The 19,082-nt window shown below is 49.3% G+C and overlaps 1 non-coding gene across 1 annotated transcript; it reads right to left on the bottom strand.

The window, feature by feature from the left end:
* Positions 1-16,097: 16,097 nt before the first annotated feature.
* Positions 16,098-16,204, bottom strand: LOC128595028 (U6 spliceosomal RNA). Its single transcript, XR_008382723.1, has one exon. It is a non-coding gene; the product is annotated as a U6 spliceosomal RNA (small nuclear RNA).
* Between the last annotated feature and the right edge of the window lie 2,878 nt (positions 16,205-19,082).

The following is a 19,082-nucleotide window of genomic DNA, read 5'->3' as shown; positions in this document are numbered from 1 at the left end:
CAGTCAGTTATAAATTCATTTAGTTTTATCTTGTAAGAAGGGTCACTGGAGCTCGGGACAGTGTTGGGGGAGGTTGTCACGTGGCCAATTTTCTGCTCAGCTGGAGCTGGGACTCACAGTCCCAGCATATTGTCCATCAGTCAGGGCTGGATGTGTGTGACAGTACTTCCCAGCAAGGCCGCTGTGGGTCCTGGTGGCAGGATTCCAGGAGCCGGGGCTGTGCCCCTGCAGGGGCCACAGAGGGAAGTCATTCAGTTCACAGGCCAGATGGGAGGAGAGGGCAGCCCAGAACTGGTCACAGTGAAGCCTCCCCAGGCAGTTTATGCTTTTGAAAATGGCCCTGAGAGAGATGCTATCAGGAGGCGTATTTAATAGGTTTTAGAGATTGGCTAATTTTGTCGCAACTGTCTGGGTGTTATCCGATGCATGCTAAGTATCTAGGGCCCGAGTGAGCTTCTGAATAGGGCTGGTGTGCCCAATGCCTTCAGAGAGATGTGACACCAGGAGAGCAGGGCAGAGTCACTGGTGGTTTCCAGTGCCCAAGAGACCCCAGGCAACCTGAGACAACTGGCCAGGTGCTCAGCCAATGCCCTCTCCTGCTTCACAAGAAGTCACCTGTCTCCTTTCCACTCCCATACTCTCTCCCGGGCCTCCCACACCCAGCCGGCCCAGGGCTGAGTTCCTCCCTCTGCAGTCGCCCTCTCCCATGCTTTGGGCCAATAAGCCATCAGTAGTATCTCAGTGCCTCTGTTGCACTGAGTAGGAGCAACAGCCCCTTGCACGCCTGACTCACCAAGAACTGCTCTCCCGGCCCCTCCCCGGGCCTCCCGCACATCCTGGCATCCTCCAGGGCCTGCTTCTCTCCTCTGGAGACACTGCCATCCATCAGCTCTCCGCCTCGCTGGTCACATTGGCTTTCTCCCGCTGTCTTCAGCTTGGTTGTTTATTTTCCTCCTCTCCCTGCTTCCTACCCCCCTTTCTCCACTTGTTCCTGGACTTGGGTTTTCTGTAGGTTCTGCCTAATCAGGTGGCCCTGCAGAAGGGGACAGGAAAGAGGCCAAAAGGCATGCACTCCACTCCCTCCCCAGGTGGCTCCTTCCTTTCTCCAGAGTTTGGGATCATTGAGGAAAGGGGTCTGCAGTTAATGCGATTTAAAGGGCCCAAGATTTGGAATCGGAATGTTTCCATTTTGGAACTAATTCAGAGAGAAACTTGGGCAGGTCCATAACCTCTCTAAGCCTCAGCTTTCCCATTTATAAAATGGAACTGTGAAGACGAGTAAGAAGATACCAGCATCAGTTACTGAGCACATGCTGTACATCAGGCTTCACACAAGGCCTTCTCAAATGTGATCACCTTCATGCAGGTTGAGAATGTGCTTTTAGATGAGAAAGTGCTGTGCAAATGGTAGTTATTACAGACAAGCCCTGGCAGCAATTATGGTATCACCCTGGCTCTCCTTTGTGCCCAGAAAATGATTAAATGGGCACTTTGAAGTTTTGTCAATAATACTTGCATATAGCCAGGTGCCATGGTTCATACCTGTAATAACACTCTGGGAGGCCAAGGCAGGTGGATTGCTTGAGCTCAGGAATTCAAGACCAGCCCAAACAAGAGCAACATCCTGTGTCTACTAAAAAGAGAAAAACTAGCTGGACATTGTGGCAGGCACCTGTAGCTCCAGCTATTGGGGAGGCTGAGGCAAGAGGATTGCTTGAGCCCTGGAGTTTGAGGTTGCTGTGAGCTAGGCTAATGCCAGGGCACTCTTCCCAAGGTGACAGAATAACACTGTCACAAAACAAAAAACAAAACAAAACAAAAACAAAACTTTGCATACATACTCATGTGTCATCTTATCGACCTTGAGGTAACTGTTGTCTGGGGCAAGGAGACCAAGCCTGGGTCTGGGGCCTTCTGTTCTCTTCTCCTTCCCCTGCACCCTCCTGCTTCCCTGCTGCCCACCCTCTGCAGGGACTGGAAATGTGCCTGTTCTGTCTGATGGTGACCAGGGGGCATGGTGGAGTGTGTGAGAGCCTATGGCAGGGCTGTGCAGCTCCTCAGAAGATGGGACAAAGTACCAAGTGAAGAAGTTATCCAAACAGTCTGAGCGGAGCTCTGAGAGTAGCAGAGGTGGGCTGGGTGGCCATGAGTAGCATCATCCCCAGGAGGAGTGACACTCCGGGGTAACTAGGTGGGCAAACGGGCCGCTGAAATGGGCACATGTGAACAAAGACATAGGGTGTCACATAACTGAGCTTCTGAACACACGGTTCTGAGCTGAAGAGTCTGGCAGGAACTAGTTTTGCTCATTGTTAACATCAGACCAAACAGATCTCCTCCCAAACCATGCTTCTTACCCCACATCCTGGGGCACAGACTCTGGCTCAGAAGCCTGTGGAGGAACCTGCTGCCCCTTCCAGGCCCGTAATTATCTAGGCCTCAGTCAACTCTATACTCATTAGCCAGAGGGTCCCCAGCCACCAAAGGCCACTGTTAATTCCCTCACAGGCCAAATCATGGTGCCAGCCTACACAGGGGCACAAAGTCTCTCTCAGAACTGTGAAGAATAACCAGGGACGTTGCTGACCCCCCCAGAGGGGCTCCCAAACTCATTGCAAGGTAGATTCCTTTAAAATTCGCAACCAGGGTTCAGGTGTGGTGATTCCCGCCTATAATCCTAGCATTCTAGGAGGCTAGGTGGGAGGATCCCTGGAGCTCAGGAATTTGAGACCAGCCTGAGTAAGATCATGACCTAATCCACCTCTACTAAAAATGGAAAAATTAGTCAGGCAATAGTGCGAGGTGCCTGTAGTCCCAGCTACTGGGGAAGCTGAGGCAGGAGGATTACTTGAACCCAAGAGTTTAAGGTTGCTGTGTGCTAGGCTGATGCCATGGAACTCTAGCCTGGGCAATAAAAAATAAAACAAACAAAATAAAAAAAAAAATGAAACAAATCACAGCCTGCTAAAGCCTTCTTGCCCTCGGATGGATAGCCCCTTCTTCCAGCCAGGTGCCTGTTGTCCTCTCATACTCCTTTGGGTGTCCCCTTCCCTCTTTCCATGGCTCTGCCCTGTCCAAACTTTCCCCTTGCCCCTGGGCTCTCCCCTGGGGCCTGATGGGTGGCCTCTGTCCTAAGCACTCAGCTTTCCCCTCGGCCCTCCCTGGTGAAGGCTGCCCTTTTCTCTCAGGCTGTGGGCCCAGGAGGTGAGAGGTCAGCTCTGATCAACAAGCCACTTTTCCCTGCTCCAGCAGGGCCCTGCCACCTCCTCTACTCTCTGTTCCTGATGATGCTGTTGTGGATCCGCCTCATTCATTGAAGATATTGCTCTCCCTCTTACAGGGACACTTTTAATGGCCATTAACCTAAATGTCATTGTCATCTGGGATGAATCACATCAGCATGGACCATCCTCCCACTTGATCTCTTCTCTATAGGCCCCCGCTCCAAGGCCACCCCTGAACTAGTCAGCCTGGACCTGCCCCACCTCTGGAATGTTAAGAGCCATGCTTCCTGTAAGCAGGCCATGACCCCACACCTTCTGTGCTCTCCCCAGCCTTCCACAATTGTGATGACAATGCTCCTCTGATTCTTGGCTTTTTATTTTCTCCTTGTATTGGCCCTTCTCGTACTCCCTTCCACCGTGGGCCAGCCTGGGGTCCAGATTCCATTTCTTCTAATCACTCGTATTCTAAGAGCCACATTTCCAGTGTCCCCGGGTCTTTTCATGACTCCCTTTTGGCAAAGCCCCAACCCAGGGGCTTTGCGGGGCTATGTTGCCCACGCTGGTCTCAAACTCCTGTTTTCAAGCGATCCTCCCATCTCAGCCTCCCAAAATTATTTGAATTACAAATAATTCAATATTTACCTTCTCTGCACCTATATCTAGCACTCTGGGCACTGCTGGAGAAAAACCACCGAGCTATGCAGATTGAGGGGACTACATAGTCATAGTCCCATCACAACCAGGCTTTCAAATGGCCCAGAATTTTCTTCTCGTTCCCCTACCTCTCTCTAGAGCTCACCATTAACTATTTCAGACATTCTCTACTTTCCTAAAGGCATCACCCTCCACACTCTCCCGAGATAACCTCAAGAGAAAATAGGAGTCATTTGGCAGAAATCCCATCACGATCCTGTCACCAAACACACTTTATCCTTTCCTCCTGTGCTTTCTGGTCACAGTGGGAGAGGTAGGGGTCTAGGAGTCCTTCTTAGGAGCTTAGGATAATCCCTTCAAATGCTTTGGGCCTTTTCCTTTCCACCTGCTTAAAAAACTTTACTGATTGATTTTTCTATGTACTTCTCTCTTATTTTCCATTTTTTCCTCTCTACTGGCTTCTCCTTAGCATTTAAACATGTTTGAGACTCACTCCTTCAAAAGGAAAAATCAGCCCTGGTACAATGGATCTTGCCTGTAATCTTAGCACTTTGGGAGGCTAAGGTGGAGAATCACTGGAGGCCAGATGTTTGAGATCAGCCTCAGCCTGGGCAACATAGTGAGACCCTATTTCTAAAAAAAATAAATAAAAATTATTTAGGTTGTAGTGGCACACATAATGGTTCATGCCTGAGTTATTCATGAGCCTGAGGCAGTAAGATCACTGGAGCCTGGGAGTTTGATGTTGCAGTGAGCTGGGATGACTCTACTGTACTCTATCTAGCCCAAGAGACAGAGCAAGACTTCCATCTCAAAAAAAGAAAAAAATCCTCTCCTTTATCCTCATAGCCTTATTTCAGTTTCCTTGCATTTATTATCTATTGCTTATGTAACAAATTATCCCCCAATTTAGCATCTTTTCTTTTTCTTTTTTTGAGACAGAGTCTTATTCTGTCACCTAGGCTAGAGTGCTATGGCCTCAGCCCAGCTCACAGCAACTTTGAACTTTTAGGTTGAAGCAATCTTCCTGTCTCAGCTTCCAAAATAGCTGGAACTATAGGCACCTGCCATCACACCTGGCTAATTTTTCTATTTTTTAGTAGAGACAGGGTCTCACTGTTGCTCAGGCTGGTCTCAAATTCCTTCCACCTCGGCTTCCCAGAGTGCAAGGATTACAGGCATGAGCCAGCACTCCTAGCAAAATTTAGCAGCTTAAAACAATAAACAAGAATTTTTTTCACAGTTTGTGAGGAGCAGGAATCCAGGAGCAGCTAAGTGAGATAGATGGCACACCTCTCTCTTGGGGCTGCAGTCAAGATGGGGCTGCAATTAACTGAAGGTTTGACCGGGGCCGGAGAATCTGTTTCCATGATGGATCACTCATGTGGCAGATGGCAGGAAGCCTTGATTCCTCACCATATGGGCTTTATGACATGGCAGCTAGTTTTCCCCAAAATGAATGAACCCAGAGAAAAAGGCCAGAATAGAAGCTACAATGTCTTTTATACAGATAATCCCCACTTCATGACGGTACAATCATGATTTTCTGACATTACAATGGTGAAAACGTGATATACATTTAGTAGAAACCATATGTGGAATTTTGATCTTTATCTGGGCTAGTAATATTCTGTAAGATACTCTCTCAATGCTGGGCAGCGTCAGTCAGCTAAGTGATCACAAGCATAAACAACCAGTATTCTGAGGTATACAAGTTTGCCAGATGACTTTGCCTGACTGTAGGCTATTAAGTGTCCTGAGCATATTTGCAGTAGATTAGGTGTACTAAATGCATTTTCAAGGCCAGGTGGGCAAGGCGGACTCACACCTGTAATCCTAGCACTCTGGGAAACCGAGGAGGGAGTTCATGACCAGCCTGAGCCAGAGTGACCTTTGTCTCTAAAAAAATAGCCAGGCGTCTCTAAGGCGTCAGCCACATACACCAGAGCTGGCAGTTTCGAATCCAGCCCAGGCCTGCCAAACAACAATGATAACTATAACCAAAAAATAGCCGGCAATTGTGGCAGGCACCTGTAGTCCCAGCTACTTGGGAGGCTGAGGCAAGAGAATCGTTTAAGCCTAGGAGTTGAGGTTGCTGTGAGCTGTGATGCCAAGGCACTGTACCCAGGGCAACAGCTTGAGGCTCTGTCTTAAATACATAAATAAACAAACAAATAAATAAAAAATAAAAAATAAATAAATAAATAGCCAGGCCTTGTGTTGGGTGCCTGTAGTCCCAGCTACTTGGGAGGCTAAGGCAAGAGAGGCTTAAGGCTAAGGCACTTAAGCCCAAGAGTTTGAGCTTGCTGTGAGCTGTGATGCCGCAGCACTCTACCCAGGGTGACAAAGTGAGACTCTGTCTAAAAAAAAAAGTAAATGCATTTTCAACATACGATGGTGGGTTTGCTGGGACGTGATCCTATCATGAATCAAGAAGCATTTGTACTTGAACCTTGGAAGTGACATTCTGTTTCTTTTGCTGTATTCTATGAACCACACAGACCAACCCTGATACAATGGGAAGAGAACTAGCAAGGCTGAGAATCCCAAGAGCTGGGGCTTGTTGGCGCCCACACCTTCCTTCACAGTCAGACTTCCTCACAGAGCCATGCACACTACCTCTGTCTGCATTTCGCCCTCACCTCTTCACTTAGGCTGCTCTCCTTGAGTCCCTAATGACTTCCTTATTTTGGAATCCAGCGGCCACTTCTCAGTCCTTATCTACAACATACCATGTTGGGCACTCCCTCTCTAGCCAAGTCCTTCCTGGGCTCCTGCAATACGTGTCACAGATTCCTGGTTTCCCTTTCCTAAGCTGTTTCCCAAGCTTCTTTTCACCAATCTCTCAGGGTTGGAGCACCTTGGGGTTCTTCCAGACTTCCCTTCTTATACATGTGGACAAGCCATGTCATCTGGCCTCTGCTAACCGCATCTCCTGCCGCTCCCTGCACCCCCAAATCCCCCATGCCAACCCCATCCAGGGGCAGGGAACCTGATTTCAAGGTTACTCTTTTTTAAGCACCAAAGGAGGCAGGAAAAGCTTCATCTTCTTCTGCTGTACCCTTTTAATAAGAGGATTTATTCTATAAAATTTGAATTCAGCCAAAGGCCACACTGGAGGATCCAGAAGGCCCCATGGCTCTGCCGTCTTTCCACTGTTTTTTTGGTTCAGATCAGCTCCTCGGGACTACTCTTTGTCCAGTCTTGGACTCTGACTAAAGGAGGAGGGGAGAGACCCTAACAAGAAGGATAAAGCCGTAAATTGATGAAGAAAGTGGCAGAGTCATCAACGCAGACAGAGAAGACTGAGGGGTGATTTGATCAAGGTTTTCAAGCCTAAATAGGCTCTTTGCTTTGATAAATATGACCAACTGTCCTGTCTCCTCCAAAGACCAAATAGGAAAAGGTTAAGTTTTAGTAATGACAGAAATGACAGATCCAGGTTAGAGAAGAGAAGCATTAAATGCAGGGAATTAGCTAGAGCAATGTAGAATCTGATCAGCAGATTTTAAAAGGTAGGCTAGGTTTTTGCACATTAGAGATGATTCCTGCTTAGACAGAGCTAAGGGCAGGCAGGTGGATTGGGTAACCCACCATGCTCCAGGATCTATACCTTCCATTGCTGCATGGGTGGCCAGTCCGAGGTGGACCTGGGCTCAGAACACAATCTCTTGCCCTTTTCCAGCAGTGCAGTGGCAACCCCTGGGATGTAGGAAGGGCTCATTCTGGCCTGCAGGGCCACAGCAGTCTAGCCACTGCTGCTTGGTTATACCTGTCCTGAAAGACACCAGAGGGGAGGGTTATAGGTAGGGACGAGCAGAGTGAGAAAGGACATAGGCATGTCTAGAAGAGGAGCTCGATCTGGGAGAATAACCCTGGCCAAGGAGCAGGTCAGAGGTAGGGCACTGTGGCTCACACCTGTAATCCCAACACTGTGGGAGGTCAAGGCAGGTGGATTTCTTGAGCTCCTGAGTTGGATACCAGCCTGAGCCAGTGTGAGACCCTATCTCTACTAAAAATGAAAAACTGAGGCTTGGCGCCTATAGCTCAAGTGGTTAGGGCACCAGCCACATACACTAGAGCTGGCGGATTCGAATCCAGACCAGGTCTGCCAAAACAGCAGTGACAACTATAACCAAAAATAGCCGGGTGTTGTGGTGGGCACCTATAGACCCAGCTACTCGGGAGGCTGAAGCAAGAGGATCCCTGGAGCCCAAGAGTTTGAGGTTGCTGTGAGCTGTGATGCCACAGCACTCTACCCAGAGCGACAGCTTGAGACTCTGTCTCAAAAAAGAAAAACTGAGGCAAGAGGATCTCTTGAGCCCCAGAGTTTAAGGTTGCTGTGAGCTCTGACGCCACAGCACTCTACCAAGGGCAACAGCTTGAGACTCTGACACAAAAACAAACAAAAGAAGGAGCAGGTCAGTGCATCGCCTCCTTGGGGAAGTCCACTCTGATGCCCCCAGGGGGCTTAGGGTTTCTCTTCTGTGCTCCCATAACACTCAGTGCTACCTTGGTCCCTAAACGATTCCTGTGGTATTTATTGAGGTGACCTACAAGTTTCTTTCTACTCTCTGTGACCTCCTTGATGGCAAGAACCGTCTTTGTTGGTGGCCTTCTCAGAATTAGAACAGGGCATAGACAGGGGGAAGTGCTGGACAAATGGGACTGGGCTAACTGACCTAGGAGATAAATGTACTGCTTTGAGGACTTTGGACTACACTGTCCCCAGAGGTAACTTCACAGTAGCCCAGCAAAAAGCCCTGACTTTCTGGAACCACACTTCCGTGGAACAACTGAAGAGCTGAAGGAAGTCTGGGTTCTGGTCCCTGCACAGTCACTTATTAGCAGTATGACCTGATTAGCAACTAGCAATCATCTCCCTGTGCCTCAGCTTCCTTGTCTACCAGGAGAGGATGATGGTCCCACAGATTCACAGCATTGCCTTGAAAATTGAATGAGATCATGGGTGTGCAGGCGGTAAAAACATCTTGAGAAAGGTCTTTGAGACTTATACAGAGGTAAAAAGTTATTAATAGCCTCATTATTATTCCTACCCAGAATGCCCATGGAGAGGCAGCATGTGGCAGCCCCAGCCCCCGCACCCCACCCTTCCATACTATTTCTGTACCTGGAAAGCAGGTTCTTGGAGGGATAGTCCCAGTTTTGCCACTGTGGGGGGAAGAAGGTGAACATTCAGCAGACCTGCCTCCTCTGCCTCTCCAGCCTTTCCCTTCCTGGGGGCTCCCCCAAACGCTTTGGCTTAGAAAGCACGCTGAAAATGGCACAGCGGCCATCTGGAGGGTTGCAGGTGGCATCTTATCTCTGTCACTTCTCTGTCATGGTTCTGGTGAGGTTTGAGGTGACCGCTCCAGCCAGTCAGGACATTTGGGCTAAATCCTGGGCCAACGTGTCTCCCTAGGGACCTCTGACCCACCTTCTTCAGATCTGCTTGATTCAGAGTCCAGTCAGGCCCGAGAGAAGCGAGTGCCCTTCATTCCGTTGCGCATTTCTGAGGAAGCGGGGGCAGGTCAGGGCGGCTCATCCTGTCTCTCTTCCCACTTTTCTTCCCATGGCTGCACCACTGCCTGAGCCCACCATGCCTGGAGAGTGGAGAGCTATGGGTGGGAATGGGAACAAATCTTGGTGTTCCTCCTCCCCCACACGGCTCACCTCCCTGTTGTGCAAGTGTGATGCTTGTGGGCATCTGCTGGCCCATGCCAGGGGGCGGCAACGAGAAACAGGTGGCCTACAGACAAGAGAAGGGGAAATCCAGAGGGTGGGCTGTGAGGATGAAGCTGCTTTCCATAAGGTCCTGGAGGCAACATCCATGTTTGGGCAGTCAGCAGAGGACTCCCAACCTCCCTGACCCTGGGCCCTAACCCAACCTACGATTATCCATGTGAGAGCAGAGCACATCCATACATGTGGGTCTTCCCTGGCTTTGTGGATAATCAAAGTCTTAGGCTCAGCAAAGCAATGGGAACAAGAGAGAAAAGCCCAGGGAGTATGTCTAAGGTCCAGGGAAGACTAGAATCTGGGGTGAAGTCTTAGGCCAAGTGCCACCAGCCCTGTCCAGGGCTCTGTCCTGGAGGAGGAAAACCAGCAGCAGCTACCGTCAATCCCATGCGGATGTCCATATCAGAGAGCCGCAGCCTGGCTGCTTGAGGAGATCTCCTAACTCAGCTTAGCTCCTCCTCCCCACTCGGCCAGCCAGGTCTGCTGCTGCTCACTTAAAAAGCTGCCCTCAATTCTATCTTTAGCTGTGGCTGCTGGGAGCCTGAGTGACAGGCAGGGTAGGGGCTTGTGCTGGGGTGGGGAAACTTTGCAGCTACTAGGTTTCCTGAGAAGGTTGCATTGACTGCAGGGAGCAGGGCCTGTGTCACAGTCATTGCTGAATCTGTGGCCAGCATGATGGAAGGCACAGAGCTCCACTGACACTGACACGATAGATGGATGGACAGATGGATGGATGCATCCACGCACGCATGAACAGAAGCCCCGAGGAGAGGCCGAGAGAGGGGCCAACTGGTCCACTGACCAAGGCATGGACCTTGAAGGAACTCTGTGTTGTCTTGGGCAAACAGCTTCCTCTCCTGGCCTCAGTTTATTTTTTTTTATTTTTTATTTTTATTTTATTTTTTTGTAGAGACAGAGTTTCACTTTATGGCCCTTGGTAGAGTGCCCTGGCATCATACAGCTCACAGCAACCTCCAACTCCTAGGCTTAAGCGATTCTCTTGCCTCAGCCTCCCGAGCAGCTGGGACTACAGGCGCCTGCCACAATGCCCGGCTATTTTTTGGTTGCAGTTCAGCCGGGGCCGGGTTTGAACCTGCCACCCTCCGTATATGGGGCTGGCGCCTTACTGACTGAGCTACAGGCGCCGCCCTCCTGGCCTCAGTTTAATCATTTGTAACAGGGGAATAGATAAGTGGTCATCAGGCTACCTCGATGGATGCCCCCCACCACCTCCACCCCCACCCCCAGGAACAAGAGGCTTCTACTGGCTTGAGAAGGAGGGAAGGAAAGTGAGAGCTGCCAGGGTTCTCCTGGCCCTCCCATCAGGGTGGGGTGATGTTATCAATCTTGAATACTGAGCCTCCAGGAAAGAATTCTGTTAGACAAAGGGTCCTGTGGCTAAAGAATGAGACAACCACTGGGTTAAACAATCCTTTTTTTTGGTGTGTGGTTTGCCACCTCCCTGCATATGGGACAGGCACCTTACCCGTTTGAGCCACAGTTACTGCCCCAAGGGTTAAACAATCTTAAAACATTTCTTCAGCTTCTCGGAGCCCAGGGAATGTTTGGGTCACTGTGCCTGGCTCCAAGGCCACCTCTAGAATTAACACAAGTTTTATTGGAAACAGGACCCGAAGACCCCTAGATTATACCTTTCTTTCTTCTCTCCCAGAAACCTCTCACACTCGATAAGGGAGAATTCCTTGGGCCATGGTGCCTGCAGACTATTTCCAGACTACTGGCTTTGGGTGTAGGGGTGGAATTATTTGCTCATTAATGAGTCACCTTGCTATTTCCTTTTAGAAACTTAGATGAATCCCACCTTGCCCTCTCCAAGATAAGGGTCCTGTTCAGGACAGGGTGAGTGTCGGGTCCTAAGATGAGGGACTGAGAAGGGGTGAGAAGGGGTGTCTAAAGTGGCTCTGCTCCCACCCACCTGCCCCAAGTGGTGGCTCAGAGCCTTCTCGGTTGTGGGTGAGGTGCAGGTGGCTCAGATTATGAAGTTGTCGATCCCCGTGCCCCCTCCCAGCCCTGACCACCACAGCAGCTCACTTCCTCAAGTGCATCCAGACTTGGCCAAATGAAATTGCTGCTTGCAGCAGGTGGCAAGAATAGCCTATCAACTGCCTTTCATCAGGACTGATATAAAAATCCCCTATCTGGACAATAAAACACCAGCAAACTCCCAGGCAGCCAATTATTTTTTTCAGCAAGAGAAAGTGAAGTGCCCAAGAAAGGATGAGGAGTGATGGGCTAAGGGGAGGCCCTTGTAGAGCAGTGGGAGGGTGGATTGGAAGGGGCTGATGGCAGAAGGGTGACTCAAATCCCCAGCCGGGTGGAAGGGAGACATGAGCTGAGCCCAGGTGGGGCTGGGGAGGAGACAGTGAGGGCAGGGACCGTTCAGAGGAAAGTGCCAGGAGAGGGACATGGAGTTGGGATCCATCCCTTGCTGTTAGTTCAGAGGTGGAATGAGGCTTCAGCACAGCAGAGCTTTTGTCTGGAGTCCCAAGGGGGCATCTAGTGGCTGACCAGCATGGGGACTTGGACAGCAGCTTGAAGTACAGAAGGGCAGGAGCCCAGGGAAGGAGGCTGTTGGCCAGGCAGGGAGGCCTGTGGTGGAAATAGAAGTCTGGCCCAGCAAGCAGGCTGTTCTTTCCCTGTCCTGACCTCTTAGAGGCATGGGGTACGACTGGATCGTGGGCAAGTTGCTTTAACCACCATGCACCTCCATTACCTCTCTAGATGGAGGTACGTTTGACCCCACCTATGTCACAAAGGTGTTCTGATCAAATCAGATGACAGATGTGAAGCTTCTTTTAAAATATTAGAACTGCTTCACGGGTATTATTCCTGGCTAGAGGGCTGGGGTCAAGCAACCAGTTCCCTGCTTCTTCTGGGCTCTTCTTCCTGCTCATGTCAACTTGCTCCTGGGCGGCCTCGGAGCCTCTGCCTGTCCTTCCTTTGAACTTCCCTGCCTCGTCCTTCCCTACCACCCCCTCTCTGTCTCCAGCCTTTATTCTGGCCCATCCTCTGTCACTGAGCTCCTAATAAGGCAAAAGTTCCTGTCTGGACCCCACGCTCTGCCTCTCAGCCCCAGCTCTTCCCACACTCTGTGGTGGAATCATCATCCTTTCTGCTTAGAAACCTGCCACCTGCTCAGGTGAGCATCCCGCATCGTGCCCGGGTCACTCTATCCACAAGTTGCCTTGGCCCACTGGCTTCTCCCTGACTGGACCACACCAGGCACCAACCCTGCAGGACATGGCCTCTCTGTAGACAATCAACTTTCTGCTTCCTTCTGCTTCCAAACCATCCCCTCACCCACCACCTGCAATGTCCTCCCCTTTCTTTCTGCTAAATCAAATAAATACTCTTTGAATAATTGATTAACTATCTCCCCCTTTCCAGGAAGCCTTCCCCAAACAACCTCATGGAAATCTTGCCCTCTGTTCACTTGAACACCTTCTGGACTGTAACAGGACATCTCTGCAGTGTTTGCATATGTGAAGGGTGTTTGTGGGTTCTGTCCAGTCCCTGAGACCCCTGAGGGTCATCTTTCCCAACAGAACCAGACCTACTGGTTCTACACTGTGAGATTGGTACTGCTGACCTCCTTATGTGGGAAGATGGCCAGGTCAGGTTTGGTGTCTAGGAAGGTGGCAGGACGGCATCAGGTGCAGAGGCCACAGTGACCTTTATGATAGGAGACTTCCCGGAGCCTTTTCATGTAACCATGGCCACATGGCATCCTCCCCTAACCCCAGTCTAGGGCACTCATCAACTGGGATTGCAGATGAGGGGCAGCCATCATCGCCACCACCTGAAGGGCACTCTGGACTGTCTGAACTCCTTGTACACTGCCGAGGGATAAAGGATCATCTGAACTCCTTGTACACTGCCGAGGGATAAAGGATCAGGGGCTACTCGTGTGCACAGATTCAGCTCAGCACATAGTTCTGCACATAGTTCTGACCTATTTTGTGGCTTTAAATTCAGAGATGCCAAGAACAGTGTGTTTTTGCTGCTAAGTCTGGCAACTTAACCCACAGTAACCTTTAGGTGCTTTCCAACCCTGCAATTTCTTTGCTTATTGTTCTGGTTGGAAAATGAAAAGCCCTCTGTGCCAGCAATTAATTTACCAAAATAAACAAGATTTCTGCTTTTCGTGACAAAGACAGTCCCTGAATGCCAATCTTAGGGCTGCCAGATTGCAATTTCAAGTGGGTGCAGCCAGCGCGGTTACAACTTGCAGGTGATTTATTGAGAAGGTTGTAAGAAAAGGAGAAAATGCAGTCAAGTGGGAATGGAGAAAAGTGCTGTCCAGGGGTTCTTGTACTCATCTCTAACTCCTCTGGCAAGTCTCTGTGCTCTTGCCCTGCTTTGTGTGTGTGTTTTTTTCTTTCTGCAGATGATTCTTGTTTTCTGTTCTTTTCTATTTGGCTTACTTCTAGCCCCTTCTTGACGTGGTGTAGCCTGGCTGGCCCCCACTTCCAAACAGCATCACTGCCTGCTGGTCTTTTTTTTTTTTTTTCTTTTGGCCGGGGCTGGGTTTGAACCTGCCACCTCCGGCATATGGGACCGGTGCCCTACTCCTTGAGCCACAGGCACTGCCCGCCTGCTGGTCTTGTAAGCATTTGCCATTCAGGGCTCTTTGGTCCTTACCTTTTGCCTGTAGGTCCTGTCCCTTCATTTGAGAGCTGCTACTGGGCTGGGCGTGGGGGCTCACACCTGTCATCCTAGCACCCTGGGAGGCTGAGCTGGGTGGTTGCTTGAACTCAGGAGTTCGAGACCAGTCTGAGAAGGAACAAGACCCTGTCTCTACTACAAATAGAAAAACTAGCCCAGTGTTGTGGTGGGCACCTGTAGTCCCAGCTCCTTGGAAGGCAAAGGCAACAGGATCACTTGAGCCCAAGAGTTTGAGGCTGCTGTGAGCTATGATGCCATGGAACTCTACCCAGGGTGATGGAGTGAGACTCTGTCTAAAAAAAAAAAAAAAAAAAAAAGCTGCAAAATCAAGGCAGCAGGTGTAACCCACTCCTTCTTCTGCCATGAACACTGAATGAATAGGGACATAGTGTGTTGGAAATGGAGGAGCCCGGTGTGGCGCTGAGACACAGAGATGCCGAGAGCAGGAGACATTTGCTCAGGTCGGTTGAGTGGGGTGGGGGCAGGGGCTGGAGGTGGAGGCTCCGAGGGGCACCACACAGGGTCCATGAGGGATGACATCTCTTTTGTCTCAGCCCTTGCTGAGAATCCATCCCTGTAATCACTACTCCCAGTCACCACCACCGCTCTTCCAGGCTCAGCTCACTAGTTTGTTAGGTAGATTAGGAGAGAAGAGGAAAGGCCCTCCAGTCTTCCTCTGACACCTACTCTTCCAATTTCCGGCTTCCTACAGCCTACCTCTGAGACCTTCACTCTCGATGGCTGTGCAATGTGGATGGTTATCTTTTCCAAGATGTATCTACTCTGATCCCAGGGATTCCCTGGGCCAGACACTGAGAAAGTATTTGCTGTGTCTGGTTTCATCGAGGTGCCTAGTATTAAAAACGGACACAGTTCTGTCTTTCAGAAGCTCACAGTTGCTCCTAGAGTCAAGGTAAACACAGATAACAGTGGACACATGAAGAGAAGGTAGAGAATAACCTCCTTACAGGCAATCTCAGGAACTAAGTTCTCTCTGCCTTCATCTCACCCTTGTTACTCCCCCATGGCCTCCCTCATAGTCCTGTCCTGGAATAACTTGGACACAACAGCCCTTGGAGACTCTTTATCTATCAATAGATCCTCTGCAGAGAGACAGAGAGGTGGCCCTGACTCTCTCTAGAGGAGCGGCTAGGGAGAGGAATCTTGTTCATAAAATCTAATTAACAGTTTACAGACCGGACTAAGAGTGAGCTGTTTGCTATGGATTTAATTCAACACTTAACGTGCAACTCCAGCACACACAGGGCCTTGTGCTAGGCCTTAGCCGGAGGGGCGAGAGGGACAAAAATGAATAGGAAAAGCTTTCCTCTGAAGAGCATGGATTTCTAAAGCTTCCGTGTGTATGGGATCCTTTGGAGTATACCAAATTGAGGTGCTGATGGTTCTCAGATGCTTTCCAGGAACTACTGCTGAAGTCATACCATTACCATCTTTTTTTTTTTTGAGACAGAGTCTCACTTTGTTGCCCTCAGTAGAGTGCCATAGCATCACAGCTCACAGCAACCTCCAGCTCTTGGGCTTAGGTGATTCTCTTGCCTCAGCCTCCCAAGTAGCTGGGATTACAGGCGCCCACCACAATGCCCAGCTATTTTGTTGTTGTTGTTGCAGTTTGGCCAGGGCCGGGTTTGAAACTGCCACCCTCGGCATATGGGGCCGGCGCCCTACTCACTGAGCCACAGGCGCCACCACCATTACCATCTTTAAAATCTCGTGTGAGTTCTTATAATCATATGAAATTTATATTCTACTCTATGTCAGTGTTGGTTTTTTTTTTTAAATATGGAACGCTTCACAAATTTGCGTGTCATCCTTGCACAGGGGCCATGCTAATCTTCTCTGTATCGTTCCCATTTTAGTATATGTGCTGCTGAAGCAAGCACGTCCGTGTTGGTTTTAATATAGCTGATTTTCCTCTTCCTTAACTCCACACTCCTCAAAGTCTAGTTATAAGACTGAAAGCAGCAGGAGAGTGGGGTGATTTTATCTTGTGTTTTGTATACCCAGCATACCGGTAATCTTATACCCAATGACAAAGGTACCCTGGATATAGGCACTCAATACCTATTTTGTGATTTCAGAACCCAGAGAGGTGGGCAGCACCTGTGGCTCAAGCAGTAGGGCACCAGCCCCATATATTGGATGTGGTGCGTTCAAACCCGGCCCTGGCCAAAAACTGCAAAAAAAAAAAGAGAGAGAGAGAACTCTGAGAGGTATAAGACAGCAGGGCTTTGGAACTTCTCTCTTCCTTCTGAAACTATCTCTTAGATAGGACCTTGCCAGGCAGCTTCAAACTTTTCACTTTTCTCTCTTTGAACTTCTAATCCTTCAACCCTCCTGGTCTGGGAATCCCTTCTGTGGCTCAACTTCTTTCTGTGCCTTTCTTAGGAGGTGGCTCCCCATTTAGATCTGGTCCTTGTTTTGTTTTTTTTTTTTTTGCAGTTTTTGGCCGGGGCTGGGTTTGAACCTGCCACCTAAGGTATATGGGGCCAGCGCCCCTACTCCTTTGAGCCACAGGCACTGCCCTGGTCCCTATTTTTTATTTTTATTTATTTTTTTAGAGCTGGTCCCTGTTATTTATTTATTTAGATCTGGTCCCTGTTTTTGCATTTGGCCTTGTTTTTGGTTTTGAACATATAACCATTTAGGCCCAAGACAAATGGTGGCTAAGGGTCATTAATAATTCCATTAATTAATTCTTTCAAAAACCATTTATTGGCCACCTGCTCCTTAGACCAAGATCTGTTCCAAACACTGAGAATACAGAGATGGGAAAAAGAGAATCGTCCCCTCCAATGATTCCCTCAAGTGACTGGGAAAGATAGACATTGATCAAATAATCATACCAGTATGGAATTTTGGATTGTGCCATGAAGGGAGAAAAAAGGGTGCTATGAGAATGTGCAGGAAAGTATTGGATCTGATCTTGGGAAGGCAGTCAGGGAAGGCTTCACTGAGGAAGAGACATTGCAGCAGAATGGAGAAGAGGTAGGGCGGGGCGGTGGGGGAGGAGGGAAGCATTTTAGGCAGAAGAGCAGCATGTGTCAGGGTCTCAGGGCTGGCAGAAGGAAGTACACCCATCTCTAGGAACTGAAAGAAGATCATGTGCCTGGAGCATGGACAGAGAAAGGAGAAATGGTGTAAGGAGACACGTGGGGCTGGAGTGTCACTGCGGGGGCAGATAATTATAGCAGGGTATGCCAAGGCTGTCCAGAAAGTATCTGGTCATGTAATATGAAAAATGAAGGATAAAACCAAATATGCTTACTCAGCTCCAGAGTACATTAAGCATGTGGAACTTGAAATAAAACCAAATTAACCAAGACTAGCAATTCGGGAGGCAGTAAATTCACTGTAATAAATATTCCAAAAAACTCAGATGGTATGTTTGCTGAGTGAATGAAAGGATGGATGAAGGACAGATGAATAAAGACCAGTATTCGGTGTCTCCATTCCAGCCATGCTCCAGACAGAAGGCTGACCTGGCTCTGCCTCTTCCAGAGCAAATCACCCAGTGCTCTTCCTTCTTATTGCCATGGCATTCTGTACACGTAGCTGTCATGGCATGGTCCCATTGTATCATACTGATGGTGTGCCTCTAGCCTCTCCCATTAGACTCTGAACTCCTTAAAGGCAGGGGCCATCCTCAGCACACAGCACCGTGTTTGGCCCCTAACAGGTGCTCAGTAAGTATTGGTTACAGAAAGCCACACACTTCCTTGTCGACTGCATGATGATCAGGATGACAGAGGCATACAGCCGCCTGAGTCTTCTATACCCTCAGAACTAATAGCAAATATTTCTGGAGAGCCAGCTGTACCACGGGTCTGTTTTGTAGCCAAAGAAAAGCATTTACTGAGTCGTTCTTTTGGTGATCAAACCCAGGGCCTTGTTTTTCTCGTGGAATTTTCTGTGGGTGTGCCCAGTTAGCTCAGCCAGCTCATCAAGCCAACAGGATCTAAGTAGGAAAATCCAAAGGATTAACTGCTAGTCCTCTGCACTAGCCTATGATATTCATATTCTCTGTATGAATATCCTTTGTATTTCCAAGTTACTTGTGCACACCCATCATTTCCTTTTGTCTACACAATGCCTGTATGAGCTATTTAACTAAAAGAGGTTAAATGATTCATCCAAGGTCACATGGCAAATCAGTCAGGCCCAGAGGCTTTGTCTCTTACATTCCACTGTCTCACTCCCTACCCCAGTGCTTTCCCCAGTACTCACTTTGAAAGGAGAAGGCTTTCAGTGGCCACGGTCTGGAAGATGCTCCATGTTGCTCTTTGGGCCTTATTCCTGCGGAGCTGAATGTTGGTGAGCCCTGGTGGGAAGCTGAGCGGGCCTGCCAGGGGCAGCAGAGAGTCAGTGTACCAGGGGGAGAGGGATACATAAGCCAGATCTGCTTCTCCCAGAAGCAACCTGATACAACTTGCAGCTACAGAGCCATCATTGTGACCCAGATAGGAGCACTCGGGAGGGAGAGGCTGACTGAACTGCAGACAGACAGCAGCTGGGAGGGGAGGTAGAGCCATTTCTGCCTGAGCCCAGGGCAGGGAGCCTTCAGGCTGGAGACAAGCTAGTGTTGTCAATGAGTCCTATAGACATGACAGCTGGCTTCTAGAAGATAAGAGCCCGGGTTTTGCTCTAGAGCTGCCTGCTCAGGATAGGGCACTACTGTCTCTTCTTGAGAAGAATGAGACCCAGACAATGGTTATCCTCCCTTCTTCCCCTTTGAAGACAAGCTTGCTAGTAGGATTAAAT

The sequence above is a fragment of the Nycticebus coucang genome, chromosome 9 (assembly GCF_027406575.1).
Source record: "Nycticebus coucang isolate mNycCou1 chromosome 9, mNycCou1.pri, whole genome shotgun sequence".
In the NCBI taxonomy this organism is placed as follows: Eukaryota; Metazoa; Chordata; class Mammalia; order Primates; family Lorisidae; genus Nycticebus; species Nycticebus coucang.
The sequence above is the reverse complement of the archived record's forward strand: the minus strand, read 5'-3'. Positions and strand labels throughout refer to the sequence as shown.